Below are 23,782 nucleotides of genomic sequence, written 5' to 3' on the forward strand. Positions count from 1 at the left end.
ATAGAGCAGATCAGAACATCCATCACATTCATCCATTGCTTTTGAAATAAAGATCGGTTTATAATAATATAACATTCCCTATAAACAGTAAAATGTGGGTGATCATTATGTTGATCAAATATGGTTTTATTGAAATGCAATCAAAGCCTATAGCAATTGAAGTAAAAGTATCGTTGCTTGCTCAACAAGTAGAACTAGTACAGACTGATCTTGATGCATCCAAGACCTAACAAGATCAATAGCAAAGTTTGAAACCTGCAAACCGCAGCTCTGAGATAGTTATGGTGCCAGCTAATTATAATGAGTTGTTGGACATTAGTAGGACCAATTCAATAAACATGGGAAAATGGGTCAAGCAGTCCTTTTAAATGTTTAAAATTACATGACATTAGAATTGTTTAACTTACAAATAAATCATTCCAACATAAGTTTGTTGCCAGTTAGCTCAAGGGTAAAGTAGTCTTTGACCAGACTTTTTATTAAGTCAGGGATATTTAAAAATAACCATGACATAATAAAATTGATTAGTATTGGACCTGACATATGCTATGTCAGGAATGTGCATGCAACATTTCACAGAAATTGCACCATGCATATGCGTTCATGATCTGAGGCATTTTGTTCAAAACTGAGCAATCCTGCCAAAACCGATGCCGTCCAAAAAATTTGTTTTGCAAAAACCCGCCTTCTGGTGACGCTGTAACAGGCCCATGTGAACAATTGGGGGCAGAGGTTCTGCTCTGGCACCCAGGGAGTGTGCGTGTACGGTTTTGCTGCAATTGTGCCAACGGTGCCGGAGATTAGCTGTCCACGGACGGACAGAGGCGAAAACATAGTCTCGGTCATGTCTTTCGGCCTGGCAGAGACAATTAAATCTGGCCACCTTAAATTGTAAAACTGTAAAAGCTGTATATCAGGTCGCACTTGTCGTTCTCTTTGGAAAGTGACACGAATTACCAAATATTACCACAGGAGAAAGCGACGTAAATTACCAAATACAGTATATCCGGCTAGCCCATAGCCAATGAGGAGAAAGTAACGTGAAATGACAATGAGTAGATGACTCGTCACTAGTCACCCCATATGGGGCCACGCAGCCCACACTACCAATGCCACATGCACTTTGTGAAACTTTGTGAAATGACGACTAGGTGCCGGGTGATTTATAGATCAGGTCTGTCTGGTGACCCATAAAAAAAAAATCACACCCGTGTGAAGTGGAGCTGTGTGTGTGTGTGTGTGTGTGTGTGTGTGTGTGTGTGTGTGTGTGTGTGGATCATGTGTACCGATTTTTGTGACATTTGAAGAAAATATGTAGGAAAAGGAGCAAAAAGTGTGTTTTGGAGAAAATTCAAGATGGCGGAAACTCTATCATGGCGCAAATGGGCGTGGCCTATATGGGGAGATGCGTCATGACCCAAGGAATCCAGGGAAAAAATATTTTTAATTTTCCGACCTACGGTTCAAGAGTTACAGGCCAAAACGTAAAGTGGGGTGTTATGGCGCCACCATGCGGCCAAATGACACAATTCTATTTTTTATTTAATCCTTGAAATCATTATGAACCTCCTTTCCAAGTCTTGAAACTCTAGCCCAGGGGTCCTCAATAGGCGGACCGCGGTCCATGTCCGGACCCAGGCGCACCTCCGTCCGGACCGCGGCACATTTCTGAGAAATCTCCGCACAGTTGTATCTGACGATCGGACTGGCTGTGTGTGATTTGTGTTTGTGTGTGCGTGGGTGTGTATGTGCTCATTCGCTCAAACACATACACAGGCTCACAAGACACACCCCTACGCCAATTTGCAAGCCCACAAAGCGTAGCGGGTGCAACGTGCTGTGGGCTTGTAGATCAAAGGTTTTCCTTCCCTCCGAAGCAGCGCTCTCCATGCTGCTCCCCCCTCCCCTCCCCTCTCCACACACTCATGCCGCTCGCTGCCTGAAAAAGTTGCTAAAACCTCTTGGAAACCATTGCTCCCACTGGATTAATAACTTAGAGATCTTCTACCTTTGGCTGTTCAATTGGAGAGGACAACAGCAACACATTAATATCCACGATGTAAGGCTCCAACTGCTTGCATTAGACGAGAAATGGTCGCGAAACTCGCGATGCGTGATCATGCGTCTTTAACAATGTGATGTGTCGTCGCATATTATTGCCAGCTATCCTAGGCTGTGTTAGGTTAATAACTATGACTCGTTGACCCTGATTTGACTGGCCATTTGACATAGGCAACCAGCACAGTCTGGCTTGTGCAGTACGTGTGTCAACTGAATGTCAAGTAATCCTCTCCCCCTCACGCTAAGTTTCACTTTATTTTCCATTCTGAACGACAAGCCTAATATTGCATTCATGCTCTTTAGTTTCCAATAATTAAACTATAAGCCAGTGTTTTATTGCTACACAATAAATGTAAATAATGTAGCCTACTCTACATGCATAAATAATTATCCATTCATCCATCCATCCATCTTCAACCGCTTATCCAGCATCAGGTAGCAGGGGTAACAGTTCCAACTGAGATTTCCAAAGTTCCAAATAATAATAATAATAATTAAAATAAACAATTCTAATGATTATAAAATAAACATACATACATACAGTACATACTGTATAAATGTATCCGCCTTATTTCGCCTTCGCCTTTTTTTTCGGACCCGGACCTGTTTCAAAAAAATATTTCTGGACCTTCAAGATTTGTATTTGAGGACCCCTGCTCTAGCCCCTATGGTTTGCGAGAGACAAATAATTGAATGTGAGTTTTTGCGATTCCCATTATAAGTCAATGGGGAAAATTAATTCACTAATAAATTAATATCAATTAAACTATAGAACCTTTCTCTTAGAAAAGTAATAGCCCACGATTCCCAAGTAAGCCGGTCGATTTGACATATGGCGCGAGTGTGTGGTGGCAAAACTGTGGGACTAGTGGCGTGCCGAAGTTTAGGAAGTTCAGGCTACATACAGACACACACACAGACAGACAGACAGACACACAGACAGACCCACACGGCCACGTATAGGGAGCCTGTGCTTCACACAGCTCCAAAAAAAAAGAATATGATAGAATAGGAAAAAGAGAAAGACGGGAGAACAAATGGTAACTTACTGAGGTCTTCCTGGTCTTTGGGCTCCTCCTGTTCAGGGCTGCTGGGGTTCAAAGAGGCCATCTTCACCACAAGGCTGGAGTCCACAAGTAAGTTCTGCTTGAAATGATTGAAATCATGGAGGAGTTGTTAGAAATGTCAACTACAAACTCTTATGGGTGGGCGTGGGCCAACCAGGAATATAGGAGATCTATTCTACACGGTAATAAATAATACACCGTAAAGCAACATATTGTGAGCTTATAAATCTGCCATTTTCATTGCATCGAAAATGCCTGGATAAAAATGCTTTGTAATTCATTCTAGGCCTACTTGAACTTGAGCATATTTGAGTATTTTGTCCAACACTGATCAGAACATGCAGGACAGAGTAGCCTAGTATAGGTGACATTCAGGTGATAAACACAGGGCAGGGCTACAGACAGACAGGATACCAAATAAATCAGCAGCTTACTAACAGAGGCAAATAGCAGACAGACAGGCTGGCATCAGCAGACAGAGAGACAAGTTCAGACAACTGACTTACAGGCAGACAGACAGACAGACAGAGGACAGGCCTTTTATACACAGCAGGGCTAACAGGACACAGGTGAACACAATGACACAGATGAGAGGTCACATGACTAGTGCACATGATGATGTAAGAAAGGAAGGAACACGTATCAAGTCCTTAAATTAGATCCTTTTTCTCTTTCCTATTTCCTTGTATGTTAGGCTACAAGGTATTTTGATACAAGCAAGGAAATAGGAACTAGGAAATTGGATTGAGACCCAGCTATGGTGTAAACAATTAACAGTGTACACCAGTGGTTTTCAACCTTTTTAATATCAAGGTCCATTATTTATTCGTCGTTTGATCATTTAAAATGATACACACTCAAGAGCTGTAAAATGTTACTCTCGAGAGTCCAACTATAAGGGTCCATTAGGTTACCATCTCTCCATCATTTAGCTGGGGACCACCTGTCCTGGAACACCCTCAAGGACCACTTGGTGGTCCCCAGACCACTGGTTGAGAACCACTGGTATATACTATCCAAGTATAGTATTAATATCATCTTTTTTGCATTTCCTACTCCTTCTTTTTATTATAATTATTTCAAAATATTTTCATAAAGGCTTTTTCAGAAGGATGCATCCTGCCCATTGCTCGGGCAGCATTATAGCACCCCCTGGAGGAGGATGGCATCCTCAGATAGGAGGGTTACTTAGAACTAGCACAGTGTCATATACAGTAGCAGCATGTTTCATTGCTAAAGATGTCATCACTATAACTTAAACAGCTTTTTGAGCTGCACCGACCGCTCCAACGTGTGACTTTGTGTGCATGTCCATGTGTTTTTCCCATGGTATCAAATACTGTGTCATAATGTCCATGTATTTTAGTTTTTGGTGTACAGTAGCTTCTTCCAAGAGCACCACTAAAAATACATTGCAATTTCTTTTTAAAATGTCCAAACCTGACTACCCTCCTCCTATGTTATGGTGCCATCTTATAATGAGCATTAGTAGGACCAAGTATATAAACATGGGTTGAAAATGAGTCAACTGGTCAAGTAGTCCTTTAAGCATTCAAAATGACATGGAATTAGATTAGTTTAATTTACAAATAAATAACTCCAACATAACAGTTTGTTGCCAGTTAGCCCAAGGATAATGTAGTCTTTGGCCAGAATTTTGGTTAAGTCAGGGATCATTTTAAAACGACAATGATAAAAATCGAACCTCGGTTCGAAATGAAGCGGTGAATTTGTATTCTATGTGTTCTAGATCTATACTTTCTGTGGCAGAAGTTAACAGAGGAAAGAACACTTCTTTGTTTTCAACTGACTACATGCAATATTTTCAATACATGATATTTATTTAAAAGATGCTCATTGTCTTTATTTTTAAAGGCAGCTGCTTTTGTTCTTTTAAAGTGTTAAATGTTTAATATGGACAACAATGGAGACAAGCTTCAGCCATTGTGTGACAATATCCACGGCTGGTGGAGGACAACTTTGTTTTTTTACAACAAGGGTTCATATTTTAGATTGTAATTAGAGAAAAGAGAAGATGAGTGTTAAAATGTTTTCAATTACTGCATTCTATCATTTTAGTGATTTTTTGTGATTTTGATTTCACTGGCATGCGTACAAGTGGCTTAGACACAATGAGCCTGCAATTTCTTTATTACTATTTACTGTAAATAGCATTAACAGTAACACTACTCGCCCCCATAAGTCACATCTGCCCATGAAAGATTGCAGTGCATCTTTGGAATGGTCTTGTGTCTAAAAAGACATATTTAGCACACACTGAAATCAAAATCGTTAAAATATCTAAAACAATAGAAAGCAGTAAATGAAAATATTTTAACACATCTTTTCTTTTCTCTAAAATATAAACCCTTAATGTAGAAAACCAAGGTTGTCCTTTGAGGTGATATTTGCTTTTGTCACAAAAATGTCACTAATGTCACATTTCATGCCAATAGCCTATATGCTGCTGTTAGGAACACAGCCAATTGATTGATTGATTGAAGAATTTATTAGAAGTTTGCAATAGAAAAAGGTACAGTTTCATGACAGTACAAATCACTGGTACATAGGTCAACTAAAAGGAGATCCTAGAAAGCAGAGGCTTATTTCCACAGGAAACACACTTTAAGTATAACATTGAAAGACAGACGGATAGAACATAGTACTTTATCTAGGATAATATCAGTTTCAAGAGCATAACATCATATACAAAGGCGGGAAAAAAAAGAAAAAGGGGGGGGGGAGCATGGGGGCTTAGTCTATTTACAAGTCACGGGTAGCAGCTGTCTGAAGGTGACTTTTCATACCAATTTTGAAGGAGGCTAGGGATTTGCTCTCCTTTAGGGCTTGTGGAAGGGCGTTCCACATGTTGATGGTATGGCAGGAGAACGAGTTAGAGCCTTGTTTAGTGTTAAATCTACATTGATGATTAGTGGAGCTGCCTCTGGTGTTGTGGTCGTGAACATCCTTGACCTTTAAGAAGTAGTTTGTCAGGTACATGGGTATCTTGGAGGTGTCTTTCTGACACACTGCTGTTGGTGGCATCTAATTATGAAAAAACAGGATGGAGAAAACGTAGTTTCTGTATTCACTCTAGACAGGTTTTCCCACGGTCATGAAAGTTTTGGAATTGATCAAGGGTCCTGGAAGGTCCTGGAAAAAATAACTATGCATTGTCTTTGGTTATTGATTTTGTTAATACCTCTGAAATGTCAAATTAAACATTGGCCAAATTGTCAAAATATTAGAGGCAGAAATTGTGAAAATTGCCGATCTACATTCGGGCTTGTGCCTGCAGCAATGCAGGCGTTACAATAATCACGATAACCCACACCCTCTCGTGTAATATTGCTATTTAATTTGGGGGGGTCACGGCCTGAAAAGATTTTGAGAACCACTGAGCTAGAGCCTAAAAATACTAGCCTGTGCGCACTGTGACTTTACTTACATTTGGGCCAAAGAGGACAGAGGAACAGGAAACCAAGGGCAATTTATTTATTACAAAGTTAAATGATAAAAAAAAAGTAGCATTTCATAGACTTACAACCACCAACATATCCTGAACCCACAGTCTTGTCCACACATCTTTAAAGTTTTATAATGCTTATCTATGTCTATAATGAACATGCCAACGTACATTTAATGTGGTAAGAGTTTGGCAGTTTTGATTGACAAAACTACACTCTAGCAGTAGGATGGTGGATGTGCTGATGTATTTTTTTTAATTACTCTTTCTAGTGAACTTCCTTATCACATTGTTCACAATGATAGGGCTTTTAATCCTGTGTGTACAAGCCTGTGAACTTGTAAACTGTTAGAGAGTCTAAAAGCATTTTCACACAGGTCACACTGAAAGGTTTACTCCCATGTGTGAATTCTCTGGTGTGTCTTTAAGCTTGATGACTGGGTGAAGCTTTTCCCACATTGCTCACAATGGAAAGGTTTGTGTCCTGTGTGAATTCTCTGGTGTTTTATTAAGTTAGATGATGAGGTGAAACTCTTCCCACATTGATCACAATGGAAAGGTTTGAGTCCTGTGTGAATTCTTTGGTGTGATATTAAGTTAGATGATGAGGTGAAACTCTTCCCACATTGATCACAATTGAAAGGTTTGTGTCCTGTGTGAATTCTCTGGTGTGTTATTAAGCTGGATGAATGAGAGAAGCTTTTCCCACATTGATCACAATGGAAAGGTTTGAGTCCAGTGTGAATTCTCTGGTGTGTGCTTAAGTGTTCTAATCGAGTGAAACTCTTCCCACATTGATCACAATTGAAAGGTTTGTTTCCTGTGTGAATTCTCTGGTGTCTGCTTAAGTGTTCTAATTGAGTGAAACTCTTCCCACATTGATCACAATTGAAAGGTTTGTGTCCTGTGTGAATTCTCTGGTGTGTTATTAAGCCTGATGACTGGGTGAAGCTTTTCCCACACTGATCACAATTGAAAGGTTTGTGTCCTGTGTGAATTCTCTGGTGTGATATCAAGTTACCTGATGTGGTGAAACTCTTCCCACATTGGTCACAATTGAAAGGTTTATGTCCCGTATGAATTCTCTGGTGTGAGATTAAGTGTTCTAATCGAGTGAAATTCTTCCCACATTGATCACAGTGAAAAGGTTTAGATCCTGTGTGAATTCTCTGGTGTCTTTTAAGGCTGGACAAGAAAGGGAAGCGTTTTCCACACTGATCACAACAGTGGCGTTTTGGATCAGCCAAGCGTTTTTCTTCATCTACCGGCGGTAGGACAGGGAATCCAGATGGACGATGCAACGCTGGATTGAAAACAAAGACAAAGAGTAACATAGTTTAGAGATAGTAAGATACAGATATCTGTAAACACTCCTTACACACTGGGAATGTGATGAATAAATGATCCCAAAATGCATTAGCTAAAGTTTCACATCAAACCGGATATAAAGTGTAACATAATTCTTAAGCAGTTTAAATTTATGTTAATTGTACACAATATACTTAACCAGTGTGTAAGGAGCTCACTTAACCCATTTCCAATCTCATTAGTTTTCACCAACACTCAACACGTCATCTCTGCAGATGACGTCATAAAACTAGTGACTTCCTCTAGACCTACCACCTGTGCCCTGGATCCAATCCCTTCTCCACTCTTCCAGACGATCGCACCTGACCTACTCCCCTTCATAACCGCCATCATCAACAGTTCTGTAACTTCAGGCTGTGTCCCAGCTGCCTTCAAGACAGCCAGAGTATCACCACTCCTCAAGAAACCAACTCTTGACGCCTCGGACGTCAAGAACTACAGACCGGTATCCCTCCTCTCATTTCTTTCAAAAACCCTTGAACGTGTGGTCTCTAACCAGCTTTCTCTCCATCTCTCACAGAACAACCTGCTGGACCCCAACCAGTCAGGTTTTAAACCGGCCCATTCCACAGAAACGGCACTCCTAGCAGTCACAGAAGCACTCCATGCTGCCCAGGCTGCATCCCACTCTGCAGTCCTGATTCTTCTGGATCTTTCAGCGGCATTCGACACAGTGAATCACCAGCTGCTCCTGGACACCCTTGCTGACCTAGGCATCACCGGGACGGCACTAAAATGGTTCTCCTCCTACCTGTCGGACCGGACCTACCAGGTCTCATGGAAAGGTTTGCTTTCATCCCCCCGAACCCTCCAAACGGGAGTCCCCCAGGGATCCGTACTTGGCCCTCTGCTGTTCTCCCTGTACACCAAATCCCTTGGTGCTGTAATCTCTGCTCACAATCTATCATATCACTGCTACGCTGATGACACTCAACTGTTTTTGTCCTTCCCCCCTTCTGCCACCCAGGTGGAAGAGCGCATTGCTGCATGTCTGGCCGACATCTCACAGTGGATGTCAGCCCACCACCTCAAGCTGAACCCGGACAAGACGGAGCTACTCTTCTTCCCAGCTAAGTCTTGCCCCAGGCAAGATCTCACTATTTCCATAGATAATGCATTGGTGACTTCAGTTCCGACTGCTAGAAACCTTGGTGTGGTCCTGGACACCCAGCTATCATTTAAGGCACATATTGCATCAGTCACCCGGTCCTGTAGGTTCACACTCTATAACATCCGTAAAATCAGACCGTTCCTCACCCAGGAGGCAGCGCAGCTCCTCATTCAGACATCTGACATATCAAAACTCGACTATTGTAACTCTCTCCTCACTGGTCTCCCGGCATGTGCACTTAAACCTCTCCAACTGATCCAAAATGCCGCGGCTCGACTGGTCTTCAACCAGCCTAAGTTCTCACATGTCTCTCCCCTTCTCCGCAGCCTCCACTGGCTCCCGGTTGCGGCCCGCATGGAATACAAAACACTGATGCTGACCTTCAAACAGCCAAAGGTATGGCTCCTCCATACCTCCAAAAGCTGATCAACCCCTACACCCCCACTCGTTCACTTAGATCAGCCAACACAGGGATGCTGACCGAACCCTCGCTAAAAACTCCAGGGCAAAAATCCACTCGTCCGAGACAGTTTGCCCTCGTGGCTCCCAAGTTGTGGAATAAACTCCCTGTCGCACTTAGAACAACGGACTCACTCGCTACCTTTCGCCGTGGACTGAAGACTCACCTTTTCAGACTCCACCTAAACCCTTAGCACTACAGTAAAATCAATGACCATACATGAAGCTAGTTAACATTGGTTTGTTAGGTTTCTTTAGAACTTGATTATATTGTGTTTTTCTCTAGATAGATATCCATTTACATTGTTATATTGTTGTTAATGTACTGACCTATTAGCTTGTTTATTATTGCGATGTTGTATCTGCTTATTGTAAGTCGCTTTGGATTAAAAGCGTCTGCTAAATGCCTAAACTGTAAACTGTAAACTGTAGAAGAGGGCACTTTTTCCTAACTCATCTCAGAGGAGGACTGTGGACAGTTCAGAAACCAATGACATCATGGATGGAGATTCCAAGCCAATAGATACATCAGCCTCTCTTCCAGGAGAGTTTGCATATTGAAATAGAAGCCATTGTTCTTAAAACAAAACACACACCTAATGTGATGTATTAGTTAATTTCATTAAGCGTCCCGCGAAGCTTGGCCAATGTGACCATCCCTGGGCGTACAGAGCGATTTGTGCCAAGATGTAGGCCAGATGTGGGCTACCAGTAAGACTCCCTAATCGGGAGAAAAGCGACCGTAGGTCGGTTATCTCCACAAATAGGGCAAAAATTTGTTTTTCCAAAATCTCCCTGATCCATGTTGATGACATGAGTGTAGACATACTGTGTAGTGACTTTCGTGATTTTAGGGCAAAATCTCTAGGAGCAGTGTCCAAAAATTTGTTTTTAAAAATCGGCCTGAAGGTGGCGCTATATGGGACAGATTCATGTTGATGGGATGTAGACATACTGTGTAGCGATTTGCGTGATTTTAGGGCAAAAACTGTAGGAGCAGTGGCCAAAAATGTGTTTTAAAAATGGGCCTGAAGGTGGCGCTAGAAGAGGGCCATGTGAGAAATGAGGGGTGGGGTCTCCGCGTTGCCTTGGCGGCCGAATAGGTACCGGCCCGGCTCTCCCGGACGCTCCCAGCCCGAGTTACGGCCTTTTATGTGAGCTGCAGTGGAGGGGGTCCTCCACTGGGGGCGTCACCACTTCTGCATCCATTCTGGAGCACCAGGAGTGGGTGGTCCCCAGGAATTCCCCGTGAGCAGCCCCGTTGGGGTGGTCATTTGGTCATTTTTTACACCTGGGGGTCCCCCAGGGACCTGGGGGTCCCTGGATCTCCGGGGTTCCTTGGAGGTTGTAGTTTGGCAGGTAAGGAGTGTGTGTGCAAAATTTGGCATGGATGGGGGCAACGGTTGTGGAGATATGAGCAGGGCAAAAGTGTGACGTGTGACGTGTGACAGACAGACGGACAGACAGACGGACGGACAGCCCGTGGAGGTTTTGATAGTAAAATCTCCCTACGGTCGCAACTATTCAGAGCCCAGACAAAGCCAGATGTTGGAGCTTAGCTCCTTCCAGGAGCACTGCTCAAACATGTACAGTATAGCAAAGTTTGCAACCTACAAACCGCAGCCCTCTGAGATAGTTATGGTGCCAGCTAATTATAATGAGTTGTTGGACATTAGTAGGACCAATTCAATAAACATGGGGAAATGGGTCAAGTAGTCCTTTTAAATGGTTAAAATTATAAATCATTCTAACAAAACAGTTTGTTGCCAGTAAAATAGAACAGGAAAAAGAGAAAGAACAAATGGTAACTTACTGAGGTCTTCCTGGTCTTTGGGCTCCTCCTGTTCAGAGCTGCTGGGGTTCAGAGAGGCCATCTTCACCACAAGGCTGGAGTCCACAGTCAGTTCTGCTTGAAATGAATGACATCATGGAGGAGTTGTTAGAAATTTCAACTACAAACTCTTCTTAAGGGTGGGGCGAGCAGTGAAAATAGATCTACAAGATACATGAGCAACTGCTGCAGTTTACTATCAGAACCGTCACAGCTTGTCCGGGCTCCGGACGGGTAACGCCTGACACTGTGGTTCCCCTGACAGGCTGACACATCACTGTGACATCACAGGGATCTCCATAAATGGGCATAAAAGGGATTCTGTTAGCGATCTCCATAGGCTATATGGGCGTAAAAGGGATTGTATCCCAGTGACAGGGATGTCTATATATGGGCATAAAAGGTATTGTATGTATGATGTCAGATGTCATAGGACTTTCACATAACGAATAACTGAGTAATAGTAAGGTAAAGTTAGCCTATTGCTACATCAATCTGGGAACTAAATCTAAATCACTAGCTTTCTTCACAAATGTGTTCATAAAGGTGTCTAATATCACCTCTGAACTTTGTCAAACCCAACTCCCTTGACATACTTTGTGGGAGCCAATCAAAGTTATTGGGTATCCCGAGGGCCTGGGATTAAAGGGGGGAAAATAAAAAATGGCCAATATGAACGTATGAGGTGTGTAATTTGGGTATTTTTGGGCTGCTGAATCCATTCCAACCATTCGTTTTCAGTTAAAATGACTCCTTGGCCATAAAATAGGCCACACATACTTTTGTGTGTCCATGAGACATTATAATATTGGCAATAAAAAAAAGGTTAGAGTAGGGTTTGAATTCATGAAAACTATTCAAGATCAAGTGGGTAATCACACATGACACACAGGATAACATGATACAATCTGACAAGGAACACTCAAACACAGAGTTTAAAACATAGGGACTAACAGGACACAGGTGAACTCGAATGACATGATTGGCTAAGCCTTAGCCAATTAGGCCTTTTTTTATGGCCAAGGAGTCATTTTTACTGATAACTAATGGTTGGAATGGATTCAGCAGCCCAACAATACCATAATTACACACTTCATACGTTCATATTGGCCATTTTTTATTTTTCCCCCTTTAATCCCAGGCCCTGGGTATCCCGATACCCCCAACTTTGATTGGCTCCCACAAAGTATGTCAAGGGAGTTGGGTTTGACAAAGTTCAGAGGTGATAGTAGACACCTTTATGAACACATTTGTGAAGAAAGCTAGTGATTTAGATTTAGTTCCCAGATTGATGTAGCAATAGGCTAACTTTCCCTTACTATAAGCATGTTTGGGGTCTCACAGCAATATCTCCATATACAGTACATGGATCTCCATATGTACCAGGGTTCTCCATCACTGGCCAGATGGCCAAGACGTGGCAGGCCCTATATATATATATATATATATATATATATATATATATATATATATATATATATATATATACACATATACATATATATATATATATATATTCCAAACAAACTTAACCCACTTTAATTCTAGTTAGCATAATAAATTAATTTGAAATGAAAAGTTTTACTTTTCAGGAAAAATGGTAAAAATAATTCAGGATTCCAATTAAAAAATCTCAATACAAAACACATCTTGAGCTTGTAGATCGGCTGACTGTGTATGCAATGTGGCCCTCTGGAGTGTGAAAATTTAGTGGCCCTCTCCATCAAATTGTCAACTGATCTACAAGGTAAGAGCACACCCTAAACCTAAAGCGACACTTTGTGAGCTTGTAAATTTGCCATTTTCATTGCACAAAAATGCATTGATAAAAATGCTTTGTAATTTGATATAATACTTCAGCTTTTGAAAATAGCAAAGTAAGTACAAATTTAACAGAGCAACTTTAACTTGCAGTGGAGTAATATTTGACCAGGAGTTTACTTTGATTAAAGTTACTGGAGTTGAGTACTTTGTCCACCACTCAGAACATGCAGAGTATATAGGTTGACATTCTGGTGACAAACACAGGCAGAGCTACCGACAGGATACTAACATAAATCAACAGCTTAGAGGCAAATAGCAGACAGACACTATTACATCAACAGACAGAGAGACAACTAACTGGCAGACAGAGGACTGCTTATATATACAGCAGGGCTAACAGGACACAGGTTAACTCAATCAACAGGTGTATCACATGACACAGATGAGGTCACATGACTAAAGATCACTACATAGGAACACGTCACATGGTATAAAGCAAGCGGTGGTTCTCAACCTATTCAGGCTGTGACCAGATAATCATATTTGAACTGGGGAACCCCCCAACCCAGATGAGTATTAAGAGGCATTGTGAAAATTGCAGATCTACATGCTCACAAAGCCTTGCAGTGACCAGTCTCCACCAGGTCAGGTATGTTATCGTGGCCTCCTGGTGGCGCTTTAATTAATTGTCCAATGTGAAAAGGGTGCAGTGTCTTCTTTAGCCTTTCACTGTAATCCGACGCTGCATTCATGATTCGAGGCATTTTGTTCCAAAAATGTGTTGCAAAAGTTGACCTGCTGGTGGCCCTATAACAGGCCAATGTAAAAAGGATGGCATTTGTTCCTCAACCTAAACCTTAAAACATGTATTTTCGGGGGAAAACCCCTGTTTTGCAATGTAACTACTGTACTTTTGTGTTCCCTTTTTATTAATATCACCTAGATGTTTTTCTTTTGGTACTTTAAATAGCAATAATGAGGCTATGAAAAATACCCCCCATTCACTTCCACTAGAAAAACAATCTGGGCAAAATGGGGCGGGATTTGACAAAGAGTGGATTGGGGGCAGAGGTTCTGCTCTGGCACCCAGGGAGTGTGTGTGTACGGTTTTGCTGCCATCGTGCCAGCGGTGCCGGAGATTAGCTGTCCACGGATGGACGGACAGGGGCGAAAATATAGTCTCTGTCATGTCTTTCGGACCTGGAAGAGACAATTAAATGCACTTGTCGTTTTCTTTGGAAAGTGAAATGAATTACCAAATATTACCACAGGAGAAAGTGACGTGAATGACCAAATACAGACAATATATGCGGCCAGCCCAAAGCCAATATGAGGAGAAAATAACATGAAATGACTCTGAGTAGATGATTCATCAGTAGTCACCCCATATTTGGCTATGGGGCTACGGTACCAATGCCACATGACATTGAAATGGTGACTATAGGTGCCGGATTATTTATAGATCAGGTCTGGCGAAAAAATTATAGAACAGGAAAAAGAGAAAGGCGAGAGAACAAGTAACTTACTGAGGTCTTCCTGGTTTTTGGGCTCCTCCTGTATAGCAGAGCTGCTGGGGTTCAGAGAGGCCATCCTCACCTCACGGCTGAAATGATCGACATCATGGAGGAGTTGTCAACTACGAACTCTTATGGGTGGGCCCAGGGGTGTCACAGGGGGGGGGGGGGGGGGGGTTGGTGGGACTGAGTTTCCAGGGCCCAGGGTGGTGGGGCCTTAATTATTTCATACTTTAGCTATTGAAATAGCAGATCTACAAGCTCACAGCACGCCACACTGCGAGCTTGTAGATCTGCTATTTTTGAAAAGTCGTGGAAATGTGTGCAAATCTTTGAATATATGTATTTTTTAAACAAACATTTGTAACTCAAATTTTGCTTCTGGGGGGTCCCTCGAACTAAATATTTTGAGATGGGGGTCCATGGCCAAATACATATAATTGTGGGCCCCCTTCACATGAAAAGGTTTGAGCACCACTGACATAGAAAGGATTTGAAATATTCCAAGACTTGAAAAAAATTGATATTCAAAAATAGCAGATCTACAAGCTCGCAGTGCTGTGGGCTTGTAGATCTGCCATTTTCAATAGTTAAAGCACAAAATAAGGCATAATAATGTGTTCCCAGTCTAAATGGGTTAAACACCCTCCCCCTATAAAGTACATTAATGGGGGGCCCGCAGTGAATCCTTGTACCCAGGGCCCAGAATTTGGTGCCAGTGAATATAGATCTATTCTACAAGGTTATGAGACATGTTATGAGCTTGTAGATCTGCCATTTTCATTGCATCTTAAATGCAATGATAAAAATGCTTTGTAATTTGTTCAAGGCCAACTTGAACTTGAGCATTTTTTACTCGACTTCTTTAACTCAAGTACACATACAGAGCAACTTTAACTTGCAGGGTAATACTTGACCGGGAGTGAACTATAATTTGACTGAGCTACTGGAGTTGAGTATTTTGTCCAGCACTGCTCATAACATGAAGGACAGAGTACTATAGGTGATATTCAGGTGATAAACACAGGCAGAGCTACAAACAGGATACTAACATTAATCCACCAGCTTACTTTCAGAGGCAAATAGCAGACAGACAGGCTGGCATCAGCAGACAGAGAGACAAGATCGGACAACTGACTTACAGGCAGGCAGACAGAGGACAGGCCTTTTATACACAGCAGGGCTAACAGGACACAGGTGAACACAATCAATAGGTGTATCACATGACACAGATGAGGTCACATGACTAGTGCAGATCACATGACGATGTAAAGCAGCGGTTCTCAACCTGTGGCTCGGGACCCCCCAAATTATTTTGGGTGACCCCATTATTTATTCGTTGTTTGAGCCACAGACCACCGTTTGATGACATTTAACATTATACACTCTCAAGAGCTGTAAAATGTTATTATAAGGGTCCATTTGGTTACCATCGCTCCATCATTTAGCTGGGGACCACCTGGAACCCCCTCAAGGAGGGTGGTCCCCGGACCACTGGTATATACTATCCAAGTATAGTATTAATATCTTTTTTTTTTTTTTTTTTTTTTTTTGCAATTCCTACTCTGTTATTTTGTATTATAATTATTTCAAAAGATTTTCATAAAGGATTTTTCAGAAGGATGCATCCTGCCCATCTCTTTACAGCACTGGAGGAGGATGGCATCCTCAGATAGGAGGGTTACTTAGAACTATCACAGTGTCATATACAGTAGCAGCATGTTACATTGCTAAAGATGTTATACAGTAGCAGCATGTTTCATTGCTAAAGATGTTATACAGTAGCAGCATGTTTCATTGCTAAAGATGTTATACAGTAGCAGCATGTTTCATTGCTAAAGATGTTATACAGTAGCAGCATGATTCATTGCTAAAGATGTCATCATTTAAACAGCATTTTGAGCGGCACCGACGCTTGGGGCCTCTCAGACCCAAAACTTGAACTGAATATTTTGTTAGCATTGAATATGTTTTTTTTATTCCCTGCTGTATTGATGTGGTACCATAGGAGAGATAAAAAGGCAAACACTGATCAAAATAACCATTATTCTACATTCTCTATTTGTGTACTGTGTAAATGAAGTAATGCAGATGTTTAACAATAATTTAAATCTTCAACACGTAAAATTGTACACACTCAAGAGTCCTTTTATAAGGGTCCATTTGGTTACCATCTCGCCATCATTTAGCTGGGGACCACCTGGAACATCCTCAAGGACAACTGGTGGTCCCCAGATCACTTGTTGAATACCACTGGTATATACTATCCAAGTATAGTATAAGTACACAGGGGAGACCCTTTAAGCAGCCCCTTAAAACAGTTTAAGTCAATGTGAATAAATTACACGCAATATACTTAACCAGAATGAGCTCACTTTACCCATTTCTAACCTGATACAGTAATTGTTCTCACTAATGCTCTTCATAAGACGGCACTTTTTCCTAGTCTACTCACTTTGCGTCTCAGAGGACTGGACAGTTAAACCGGTCTACCAATGACATCATGGATGGAGATTCCTCTGGAACAAAATCTTCTCAGATGGGTGTCTGCCGCCAAATACATATCATTTTTGGGGTTTGACATGAAAAGGTTTGAGCTCCAGCACTGATCATTTTTGTACATAGTTTTTCAAAAACCTATGTACAAAAGTATGGCATCAAAATGTACTTAAAGTACCAAAAGTAAAAGTACTCATTATGCAGAATTTAAAGTTTTCAAATGGAAAATAGCAGATCTACAATCTCACAATGTGAAACTATGTTTGTTTCAAATGGCCAACATGTATACAGTATAAGGTTGAAGTGGTTGGTGTATGTTTTATAATAATAATGAATCTATAAAGAGTACTAGTAACTAAAGTTTTCAAGAAAATGTAGTGGGCCTACAATATTTGCCTTTGAGATTTAAAGTATTGGAAATTCACAAGTAAAGTACAAATACCTCAAAATTGTACAGAGTACATAGTTACTTTACACCACTGGCTGAAGAGGATAGAGGAACAGGAAACGGAGAGCAATGTATTACAAAGTTAAATGATTTATTTAATAATAAAAATCGTACTTGCATTTCATTGACTTAAAACCACCAACATATCCTGAACCTACAGTATTGTCCACACACCTTTAAGTTTTAAAATGCTTATTTACATCTATAGTGAACATGCCAACGTACATTACATGTAGAGAAAGTTTGGCAGTTTTGATTGACTCTTGCAGTGGGATGGTAGATGTGCTGATGTTTTTTTAAAACGTTCCTTTCTAGTGAAGCTCTTATCACATTGTTCACACTGATAGTGTTTTAAATCCTGTGTGTAAAAGCCTGTGAGCTTGTACACTTTTTGAGAGTAAAGCCTTTTCACACAGCTCACACTGAAAGGTTTACTCCTGTGTGTGAATTCTCTGGTGTCTCTTTAAGCCTGATGACTGGGTGAAGCTTTTCCCACATTGCTCACAATGGAAAGGTTTGTGTCCTGTGTGAATTCTCTGGTGTGTTATTAAGCTGGATGACTGAGAGAAGCTTTTCTCGCATTGGTCACAGTGAAAAGGTTTAAGTCCAGAGTGAATTATCTGGTGTTTTATTAAGCTAGATGATGAGGTGAAACTCTTTCCACATTTATCACAGTGAAAAGGTCTATGTCCTGAGTGAATTATCTGGTGTTCTATTAAGCTGGATGAATGAGAGAAGCTTTTCTCGCATTGTCCACAATGGAAAGGTTTGAGTCCTGTGTGAATTCTCTGGTGTGATATTAAGTTACCTGATGTGGTGAAACTCTTTCCACATTGATCACAATGGAAAGGTTTGAGTCCTGTGTGAATTCTCTGGTGTGATATTAAGTTACCTGATGTGGTGAAACTCTTTCCACATTTATCACAATGGTAAGGTTTGAGTCCTGTGTGAATTCTCTGGTGTGATATTAAGCTGGATGAATGAGGGAAACTCTTCCCACATTGGTCACAATAAACCCTTTTGTAAATCCCGCCCCATTCTGCCCTGTTACTATGATGGGACATTAACCCTGGGCAGATTGTTTTTATAGTGGAAGTGGATGGGATTTTTTCCCCCCTTCATAGCCTCATTACAGCTATATAAAGTACCAAAGGAAAAACACCTAGGTGATATTAATAAAAAGGGAAGACAAAGGTACAGTAGTTACATTGCAAAACAGGGGGTTTACCCGAAAATATATGTTTTAATGTGTTTAATCCCAGTGGGACAGAATCCTCTTTGCAGATTCTTTTATAGTGGAAGTGGATGGGATTTTTTTCCCCTTCATAGCCTCATTACAGCTATATAAAGTACCACAAAAAACACATCTACGTGATATTAATAAAAAGGGAAGAAAAAGGTACAGTAATTACATAGCAAAACAGTAGTTTTCCCCCGAAAAATAAATGTTTTAATTAGTTTAATCCTCTGGATCAGAGATAGAAAGAGAAGCGCATTGCATCTTGGGTACTAGGAAGAGGACAGAGAGAATGTTTCTCCTCACATAATAGGCTGGCTTTTCGTAATTCTGCCCATTTAAATTATATGTACCCAATCGTGACTCTTAGACCATTGATAAGGTACATGTGAACTAGTTTGTTGAAGCTTATTCGTTATGATGAGCGAGATCGCTTGACGCTTGCCGTCGCTATCACCGTACCGGCCGATCTCCGTGTCGCGCACTGCGGACAGTTTTTGAAAGCCTGAAGCAACATTCTCCACTGCACAAACTCCACCCCCGATAGCAAAAAGTGAATGTTTTTTTCTGGTTGGCCAGTCAGGGAGTCTCAGGGACCAATCAGAAGGCTGACAAACGGTCTATTGAAAGGTTTATGTCCCGTGTGAATTCTCTGGTGTATGATTAAGCTTGATAATCGAGTGAAATTCTTCCCACATTGATCACAGTGAAAAGGTTTAGATCCTGTGTGAATTCTCTGGTGCATTTTAAGGTCTGACAAGAAAGGGAAGCGTTTTCCACACTGATCACAACAGTGACGTTTTGTATCAGCCAAGCATCTTCGTTCTTCTATCACTGGTTGGACAGGGAATCCAGATGGACGATGCAACGCTGGATTGAAAACAAAGACAAAGAGGAGCATAGTTTAGAGATAGTAAGACACAGATATCTGTAAACACTCCTTACACACGTGTGATGAATGTGATGAATAAATGATCCCAGAATGCATTAGCTAAAGTTTCACATCAAACCTGTTTCGGATATAAAGTGTAACATAATTCTTAAGCAGTTTAAATTAATGTTAATTGCACACAATATACTTAACCAGCGTGTAAGGAGCTCACTTAAAGACCCAATGAAATTACTATTTTGGGTATTTTATTTGGAAGTTTCAGTTTGAAAAGGAAACCTGTGTGTTTCTGAACCAATCCGAGGGGACCAGCCCTTCAGGCGAAGGGATTTAAAATCTGAGTAACGGGAGTAATGGGAGCCAGCAATGGGAAACAAACAGGTGAATGTAATCAAAGGTTCATTTATATGCAAGCAGTCATCACTTTTTGAATTTCTGTTCACAGGAAGTAATTAAGAACGGCCTATTTAGGGACCTTTGATATAAATATACACAGAAATTGTTTATTTTCTATTTGTTGGCATCTAGTGTTAGGTATGGCCATATTATCACTACAGATATGCTCTAAAAGTGTGAAAAACATGTTTTTGATCTCACCCTGTCTTTAACCCATTTCCAATCTCATATATACATTAGTTTTCACCAACGCTCATTAGAAGAGGGCACTTTTTCCTAACTCATCTCAGAGGAGAACTGTGGACAGTTCAGAAACCAATGATATCATGGATGGAGATTCCAAGCCAATAGATACATCAGCCTCTCCTGCATATTGAAATAGAAGCCATTGTTCTTAAAACAAAACACACACCTAATGTGATGTATTAGTTAATTTCATTAAGCGTCCCATGAAGCTTGGCCAATGTGAACCTCCCCATGGGCGTACAGAGCGATTTGTTCAAATATGTAGGCCAGATGTGGGCTACTCTTCAGAGCCCGGACAAAGCCAGATGTTGGAGCTTAGCTCCTTCCAGGAGCACTGCTCAAACATGTATAGCAAAGTTTGAAACCTGCAAACCGCAGCCCTCTGAGATGGTTATGGTGCCAGCTAATTATAATGAGTTGTAGGACCAATTTAATAAACATGGGAAAATGGGTCAAGTAGTCCTTTTAAATGTTTAAAATTGCATGACATTAGATTGTTTATTTTACAAATAAATCATTTCAACATAACAGTTTGTTAAAATAGAACAGGAAAAAGAGAAAGAACAAAATGGTAACTTACTGAGGTCTTCCTGGTCTTTGGGCTCCTCCTGTTCAGAGCTGCTGGGGTTCAGACAGGCCATCTTCACCACAAGGCTGGAGTCCACAGTCAGTTCTGCTGGAAATGAATGACATCATGGAGGAGTTGTTAAAAATTTCAACTACAAACTCTTCTTATGGGTGGGCCGAGCAGTGAACATAGATCTACAAGATACATGGGCAACTGCCGTAGTTTACTATCAGAACCGTCACAGCTTGTGGTAAAAATAATTCAGGATTCCAATTAAAAAAGCTCAATACAAAAGGCATCTTGAGCTTGTAGATCGGCTGACTGTGTATGTAATGTGGCCCTCTGGAGTGTGAGAATTTAGTGGCCCTCTCCATCAAATTGTTAACTGATCTACAAGATAAGAACACACCCTACACCTAAAGCAACACTTTGTGAGCTTGTACATTTGCCATTTTCATTGCACAAAAATGCATTGATAAAAATGCTTTGTAATTGTGGGCTCGCCTGGAAGGCGAGCACACGTATGTTATCTTCATTATTTATTTATTTGTTTATTTATATATGTGTATCTCCTCAAAACTTTGGCGCGCTTCATCTCTTAAACGCTTACACCTTTCAACACCATTCAAATTTTTATGTGTTCAGCTTACTGAGGACAAGTGTGCTTGTATTTATGGTTTTGAAATGTTTTGTAGTATAAATATAAAAAAATAAAAATGTTTAACTTTAAGCACCCAATGCATTTCCAATGGGTTTAGTGAGTGGTGACAGAGTGGAGAGAAGGATAATAGACCCATGTTTATGTTAAGGCGCTGTGGCTGCAGTGTTCACACTTCAGATATGCTATCTATATCATTGCGTTCACACAGGTCTGCTCTCTGATTTGATCCAAATGTCTAAGCTGTGTGATGTATAAAACTATAGTTATAGTTAAAACTATAAATAAATGTCCCTCTCCACTCTACTGATTACACAGCTGTGATCAAGAATCAAGTCCGGGCGATGGGATGTAAATCCCATAGCATATATCCTAGAGCCCGCAGGGACAGTCAGCCATATTAGTGGTTGTTGTTGGTTGTCAGGGAGATATCAAAACCAATGCATTTCCAAGTCAGATCCACAAACACAATAAAAGCCATGCTCCACTCCTCAGTCTGGAGTGGCCACATAGAAGAACGCCTTGGTTATAGACATAGTGGAGGACAGATGTGATCTGGGATTGTTAGCCTACAGTATATGCACTCAATATACTCCACTACAGTTGGAGTCCATTTGACAGTTGCTGGTTCCCAAACACAGAATCAAAAATGTAGATCTAGAACACATAGAATATGTACAGTACAGTAAGGTTCAGTAGAGTACAGTAAAAGTACAGTAAGGTTCAGTAGAGTACAGTAAAGTACAGTAAGGTACAGAAAGGTACAGTAGAGTACAGTACAGTAAGGTACAGTAAAGTACAATACAGTACAGTAAGGTACAGTAGAGTACAGTAAAGTACAATAAAGTACAGTAAAGTAGAATAAAGTACAGTAAGGTACAGTGGAGTACAGTAAAGTACAGTAGAGTACAGTAAAGTACAGTATAGTAAGGTACAGTAGAGTACAGTACAGTAAGGTACAGTACGGTACAGTAGAGTACAGTATAGTATAGTACAGTAAGGTACAGTACAGTACAGTAAGGTACAGTAGAGTACAGTACAGTACAGTAAGGTTCAGTAGAGTACAGTAAAGTACAGTAAGGTACAGTAAAGTACAATAAAGTACAGTAAAGTACAATAAAGTACAGTAAGGTACAGTGGAGTACAGTAAAGTACAGTAGAGTACAGTAAAGTACAGTATAGTAAGGTACAGTAGAGTACAGTACAGTAAGGTACAGTAGAGTACAGTAAAGTACAGTAAGGTACAGTAAAGTACAATAAAGTACAGTAAAGTACAATAAAGTACAGTAAGGTACAGTGGAGTACAGTAGAGTACAGTAAAGTACAGTATAGTAAGGTACAGTAGAGTACAGTACAGTAAGGTACAGTACGGTACAGTAGAGTACAGTATAGTATAGTACAGTAAGGTACAGTACAGTACAGTAAGGTACAGTAGAGTACAGTACAGTAAGGTACAGTAGAGTACAGTAAAGTACAGTAAGTTACAGTAGAATACAGTAAAGTACAGTACAGTAGAGTACAGTAAAGTACAGTAAGTTACAGTACAGTACAGTACAGTACAGTACAGTACAGTAAGGTGCAGTACAGTATAGTAAGGTACAGTACAATACTGTAAGGTACTGTACCTTACAGTACCTTAAAGTATCCTATTTGTTGGGTTGGAAGCGAGCCCACACTGTTTCGAAGGAACAGTATTTCTAGTTTGTTATAATACTTCAGCTTTTGAAAATAGCAAAGTATGTACAAATTTAACAGAGCAACTTTAACTTGCAGTGGAGTAATATTTGACCAGGAGTTTACTTTGATTAAAGTTACTGAGTTGAGTACTTTGTCCACCACTCAGAACATGCAGAGTACTATTGACATTCTGGTGACAAACACAGACAGAGCTACTGACAGGATCGTGTGTGCCAGCGGCTACGTTATTGTAGTCCTTAGCGGCCATTTCTTGGGTAAAAACACAGGTGTTTCAATTGTTTGATTGCATAGAACTAATGCTATAGTCTAATCAGAACACCTGTGTAAGTCTGTGTTTACCCAAGAAATGGCCGCTCTTAGAACTACATTTGGCACACCCTATACTAACATAAATCAACAGCTTACTTACAGAGGCAAATAGCAGACAGACATGATTACATCAATAGACAGAGAGACAACTAACTGGCAGACAGATGACTGCTTTTATATACAGCAGGGCTAA

This window comes from Nannobrachium achirus (assembly GCF_963921795.1).
Source record: "Nannobrachium achirus genome assembly, chromosome: 15".
NCBI classification, from domain to species: domain Eukaryota; kingdom Metazoa; phylum Chordata; class Actinopteri; order Myctophiformes; family Myctophidae; genus Nannobrachium; species Nannobrachium achirus.